This window comes from Rattus norvegicus, chromosome 5 (genome assembly GCF_021556685.1).
Source record: "Rattus norvegicus strain SHRSP/BbbUtx chromosome 5, alternate assembly SHRSP_T2T, whole genome shotgun sequence".
NCBI lineage: Eukaryota > Metazoa > Chordata > Mammalia > Rodentia > Muridae > Rattus > Rattus norvegicus.
In genome coordinates this window covers 22,160,348-22,167,160 of record NC_141538.1, presented here as the reverse complement: position 1 = coordinate 22,167,160, position 6,813 = coordinate 22,160,348, and positions in this window count along the sequence as shown.

Here is a 6,813-nt window from a genome sequence, read left to right as displayed (position 1 = left end):
AACGAGCAGAGAATTACTTGTGCCTCTGTGCAGCAGTTATGAAGAACCAGGGAGAGATTTTAAAACTAGTTTCCTTTATAACAATATCAATAAGAATATAATATCTAAACATTAACTTGACTAAAGAAGAAAAGAATGTCTGTCTTTGCTCTTCCCTTTTAGAAATATCCTCACCGTTCCCCAGTGTGATTGCTCCCCTACTGGAAGTGTATCCAGTGACTTTCAGTGCATGCAGAGTTGTGCACGCAGGGTGGAACTCAGCATTACAATACACAGTTTCCCAGCCACTCTACTCCCCAGCCAGCACTGAGCAACCGCTGCTGACCCACTCTGTCTTCACAGCATCGCCTAGTTTTACACTGAATATAATCTCAGGGCACAATGTATGACCGCCTATGACTGGCTCGTTTGACCGCTGACTCTCCAAACTCATTCATTTGTCGCATGCCCGAGCACTCTGCCTCCTGAATAAAGCACATTTGATCTGTTCGCTGGCTGGTGGGCACCAGAACTGATTCTACTTGGGGAGATACTATGAACGATCCAGATATGATCACTCAGACAAACACTTTTTACAGGGAAATGTTTTCATTTCTCCTATATACCTAGGGCCTGAGTGATGATTTAAAAAAAAAAAAGTCTGTCTTAAAACTATTTAAAAATGCTTCTAAAGGCAGTTGAATTGGCTTATATTACAAGGTATATGTGCCACTCTGAAAAGGCCAAATCTGCAGACAATAGGCATAGAAGGAAAAGAAACATTTTCACTTTATTTCTTTAGAGAGAAAGAGACAGAGACAGAGAGCCACCCCCAAGGCATGCATGGCAACCAGAGGACACTTTTGGGAAATGGTCTACTCCGTCTATCATCTGGATCTCAAAGATTGAGGCTAGGCTTGGCAGCAGGAACCTTTATGCACCGAGCTAGCTCACTGAGCCTAAAGGCACAGAAAACATTTTTTAAAAAAATAATTGTAACAGAAATCTTCCCAGAGTTAGAAAAAGAGACAGCACTCTAAACAAAGGAGGCATTTAGGACACCAATCAGACACAATCAGAGAAGGACCCCCCCCCTGTTATAATTAAAACATAAAATATACCAGAAAAATATTGTGAGCAGCAACAGAGAAACATCAAGTCACATAGAAAGGAAGGCCCATCAGAATAACAGTGGATTAATCAACTGAAACTGTAAAAGCCAGGAAGCCTGGGAGGGGGTTTTTCAAGTTCTACAAGTCTACTGCCAACCCCTACTATGATCTCCAACAACGTTACTGTCATAATTGAAAAGTAAAATAAAAGGAAAGCTCTCCATGATACAAATGGCCTAAAACAACTCATGACCACTAAGTCAGCACTGCAGAAAATATTTGAAGGAATAAAGAAAAAAACCCAGGAGGCCACAGGAAAGAATAAACCACATAGAATAATAGTTAAGCAAGAGAGGAAGAGAGAGTAGAGGAGAAACACTGCAAAATCAACAAAATTGTAAGATTCAATATATAATATTCCATTATAACGCTGAATAGTCAATGATCTCATTTCCCCAATCAAAAGGCACAGGCTACTAGATTGGATCAAAAAGCAGGAAACATATATGCCCCAATTATAGATCCACCCAACTTCATAAAATAACATGAAAATAAAACTAACCCTGGCACAAGAGGAGTGGCAACTTCAATATTCCCTCTCACCAACTGACAGGTCATTCTAACAAAAAATTAGAGAGACATGTGAGTCAACTGACACTGTACATCAAGTTGACTTAACAGACATCTAGAGACCATTTCATCAAAAAACTGATACTTTTCCAAAACACTTCTCCACTGAACCTTTTCCAAAATAAATCATATGCTAGCAGGAGGGAGGGAGAGACAAAGATAGGCAGGAACAATAGAGAGGGAGGGAGGGAGGGAGAGAGAGAGAGAGAGAGAGAGAGAGAGAAGAGAAAGAGAGAGAACAGGAAATTGGAGGTAGATCTGGGAGGAGCTGGGTGGTAAATATGATAAAATGCATTGTATAAAATTCTTAAAGAAATAATAAAAATATTATTAAAAAACAAACCATATATTAGGACACAAAACATCTCAACAATGACTTCAAAATTGAAATAATTACATGTATCTAATGACAGTAGACTATGACCTCAAATCAAGAGCAAGAGAAATCCTAGAACATTGATGTGGTAGTTTAAATGTAGTTGGCACCCATAGACCCATAGGGAGTAACACTATTAGTAGATATGTCGCACTGTTAGAGTAGGTGTGGTCTTGTTGGAGGAAATGTGTCACTATGGGGGCAGGCTTTGAGGTCTTTTATATGATTGACATATGTACGATAGAACAGTCCCCTGATGCCTCCAAATCAAGATGTAGAACTTTTGACTCCTCTAGCCCCATGTCTGTCTGAACACCATGGATACTTCCCGCCATGATGATAATGGACTAAGCCTCTGAAACTGTAAGCCAGCCCCAATTAAATGTTGTTGTCTTTTAGAAAAGTTGCTGCGGTCATGATGTCTCTTCACAGCAATAAAACCGTAACTAAGACACATGGAGATTAAATAATCCTTAATTGAATCATGAATGAGTCCTTGAAGAAATCAAGAAGGGAAAACTTTAAATCCTAGAAGCAAATGAAAATGAAATATGTGACATAACCAAACTTCATGGGATTAAACAAAAACAGTCTTAAGAAGGGAGGATTTAGCTCTGAGTGCTTACATTAAGAAATCAGACTCAATAAAAAAAGAGAATTTCAGACCAATTTCTCTTATGAATAGTGATTGATGCAAATAGTATTCAATAAAATAGTCACAAACTGAATCCAAGAACACATCAAAGATATTATCCAACCTGATCAAGTATGCTTCATTCTGGGGATGCAGGAGTGGTTCAATATACAAAAATCCATTAATGTAATCTACCACATAAACAAACTGAGAGCAAAAAATCACATAATCATTTCACTAGATGCCGAAAAAGAGTTTGACAAAATCCAGCACCACTTCACGATAAAAGTATTAGAAAGATCAGGGATATAAGGTACATACCTAAACACAATAAAGGCAATATACAGCAATATAAAGCCAACATCTGGGGCTGGGGATTTAGCTCAGTGGTAGAGCGCTTACCTAGGAAGCGCAAGGCCCTGGGTTCGGTCCCCAGCTCCGAAAAAAAGAACCAAAAAAAAAAAAAAAAAAAAAGCCAACATCAAATTAAATGGAGAGGAATTTAAAGCATTTCCACTAAAATCTGGGACAAGACAAAGCTCTCCACTCTCCCTGTATCTCTTCAATATAGTATTAGAAAGTGTGGCTAGCCAATAAGACAACTAAAGGACACTAAGGGGATACAAATAGGAAAGGAAGAAACAAAGTATTTACAGATGATATGATAGTACACATAAACGACCCAAAAAATTCTACCACAGAACACCTACAGCTGATAAATACCTTTAGCAAAGTGGATGGATACAAATTTAACTAAAAAAAAAAAAAATCCGTGGCCCTCCTCTACACAAGCGATAAATGGACTGAGAAAGAAGTTAGGAAAGCAGTACCCCTCACAATAGCCACAAATAACATAAAATACCTTGGTGTAACTCTAATCAAGCAAGTGAAAGATCTGTATGACAAGAACTTTAAGTCTCTGAGGAAATAAATTGAGGAATATATGAGAAGATGGAAAGATCTCCCTTGCTCATGGATTGGTAGGATAAACATAGCGAAAATGTCCATTTTACCAAAACCAATCTTCAGATTCAATGCAATCACCATCAAAATTCTAACACAGTTGAAGAATTGTGAAAGAACATTTCTCAACTTCATATGTAAAAACAAAACAAAACAAAACAAAACAAAACAAAACAAAACAAAAGGGATACCTAAAATGATCTTGAACACTAAAAGAACTTCTGGAGATATCACCATCCCTGACTTCAAGCTATACTACAGAGCAATAGTAATAAAAACTGTGTGGTATTTGTATAGAAACAAATGGGTAGAACAATGGAATCAAGTTGAAGACCCGGAAATAAACCCACACACCTACAGACACTTGATTTTTGACAAAGAAGCCAAAACCATACAATGGAAAAGGGAGAGTATCTTCAACGCATGCTGCTGGTCTAACTGGATGTCTGCATGTAGAAGAATGCAAATAGATCCATTATCTATCACCCTACACAAGACTCAAGTCCAAATAGATGAAAGATCTCAACATAAGCCCAGATACGCTCAATCCAATAGAGCAGAAAGTGGGGAATAGCCTTGAACTCATTGGTACAGGAGACAGCGTTCTGAGCAATGACTCAGGCGTTAAGGTCAAGAATTAATAAATAGAACTTCATAAAACTAAAAAAAACTGCTGTAAGTCAAAGGATGCCATTATCAGGAAAAAAGTCATAGCCTACAAATTGGGAAAAGATCTTAATTAACCCTACATCTGACAGATGACTGATGTCCAAAATATATAAAGAACTCAAGAAATTAGACACCAACGACCCAAGTAACCCAATCAAAAATGGGGTTCAGGGCTGAACAGAGAATTCTCAGCAGAGGAATCCTGAATGGCTGAGAAGTGCCTAAAGAAATGTTTCTCGGGGCTGGGGATTTAGCTCAGTGGTAGAGCGCTTACCTAGGAAGCGCAAGGCCCTGGGTTCGGTCCCCAGCTCCGGAAAAAAAGAACCAAAAAAAAAAAAAAAGAAATGTTTCTCATCCTTAGTCATCAGGGAAATGAAAATCAAAATGACTCTGAGATTCCACCTTATGCCCATCAGCATGGCTAAGATCAAAAACTCAAAGGACAGCACATGCTGTCAATGTTGTGGAGCAAGGGGAACACTCCTCCACTGCTGGTGGGAGTGCAAACTCATACAACCACTCTGGACACCAATTTTGTGATTTATCAGAAGACTGGGATTCGTTCTCCCTCAAGACGCAGCTATACCAGTTGTGAGCATGGACCCAAAAGCTGCTCTACCACCGTACAAGGACACTTGCTCGACTATGTTCATAGCAGCTTTATTTGTAATAGACGGAAACTGGAAACAGCCTAGCTGTCTCTCAGCTGGAAAACGGATTCAGAAATGTGGTATGTCTACACAATGGAATGCTACTGAAACAAATGGAAACACCATGAATTTCGTAGGCAAATGGATGGGACTAGAAAATATTCTGCGTGAGGTAACCCAGACCCAAAAGGTTAAGTGCATATTAGCCATAAAATACAAAATAGCCATGCTGTAATCCACAGACCTGAAGACGCTAAATAACAAGGAGGGCCCACGGGAGATGGTTGAATCTTTCTCAGAAGGAAAAACAGATATCAGAGATCGATGGTAGTGGAAGAGGGGATGGGCAGGGGAGCGGGACAGTGGGGGAGGGAGATCATATATAGGGAAAGCAGGGGAAAGAGAGAGAGGAGAACACACCAGGCAAGATGTGCTCACTGGTAAGAACGTCATGAATTTTGTAGGCAAATGGATAGAACTAGAAAATATTCTGAGTGAGGTACAATACAGGGTGAGCAACTGCTTCCTGATTGGATCTGAGGTCTGCTTCACAGTAGGAAATTTACATCTACTACTGTGGACCCAGTCCAAAGCCCCTGGCATGGAAAGCCATAGGTCCTGTGGTGGGGACCTACCACTGCTATTGCTAAATGGCCATGTTGTCAAGCTCTTCTAAATACTTGTGTCTGATCCCATAGATGAGTGATGGGCCTTAGTCAGAAATGCTTCTTTTTGCAGAAGGCTGGCAGTGTAGAGCCCAAAGATGGGGAGGACGCTGTGAAACGCTGTCTTCTGGACATTGCATGGTACCCTGACTGCAGGTCAATCAAACAGTGTCACCATAGAAACAACACCAAATCTCCCAGTTTATGAACACAGCTATATGTCCGTGTATCTTTGTCTTCTATATTTCTTTCATCAATAGTTTCCCAAGTATGGCAGTTGGGCTACATTCCATGACACTCACATTTAATTAATTTATTCTTATCAACGCTATTATAAATGTTACTATTCCTTGGTATTTATTGCTGTGTTGCTACTGCTTACTTGCAGGAGCAGAGCTGACTTGTGTGCAAGTCTTATAGCATCTGTTGTACCTGTCTTTTCGGTGTTGTCAATGTGTCCATTAGAATTTTCTGTATGCAAAATTATCTCTGACAACACTTCATTTCCAACTTCAATCTTGCTTACTTTGGCTTCTCACCCAATTACCCTGATGGGTGTGACTGGTAAAATGTTGAAGGCAGCAGACAAGAGTAGCATCCTTGAACTTAAAGGGAAAACCTTTTGCTCTTTTGCTTTTGAGTAGAATGTTCACTGTAGGTTTTAGTAGAATACCCTGATGAGAACGTTCTCTTCGGTATCCATTTCCCCCAGCTCTTTGCGCTTTTATCGAGAAGGAATGTTTTTTGTTGCCTATTGAAATAATTATGTTGGTTGTTTGTGTTTTGTTTTGCTTTAGGCATGGTCTCCTGTAACCCCATGTAGCCTTAAAATTGCTATGTCCCTGGGGACGACCTTGAATTCCTGATCCCCCTGCCTCTACACTCTAAGTTCTAAGATTACGAACATTCACTGCCTTGCCTGTATAATCATATGAGTTTGTTTCTATTATTTAATTCACTAATATTTGACTGTATTTAGCTGGGCATGGAGGCACATACCTTTAATCCCAGCAGGGAAGCAGAGGCTGGCAGTTCTCTGAGTTTGAGAGGCAACCTGGTCTATTGACCCAATTCTAGGAAAGCCAGGGCTACATCAGGAAACCTGGACTCAAGCACCGAAATCAAAAAGCAAACA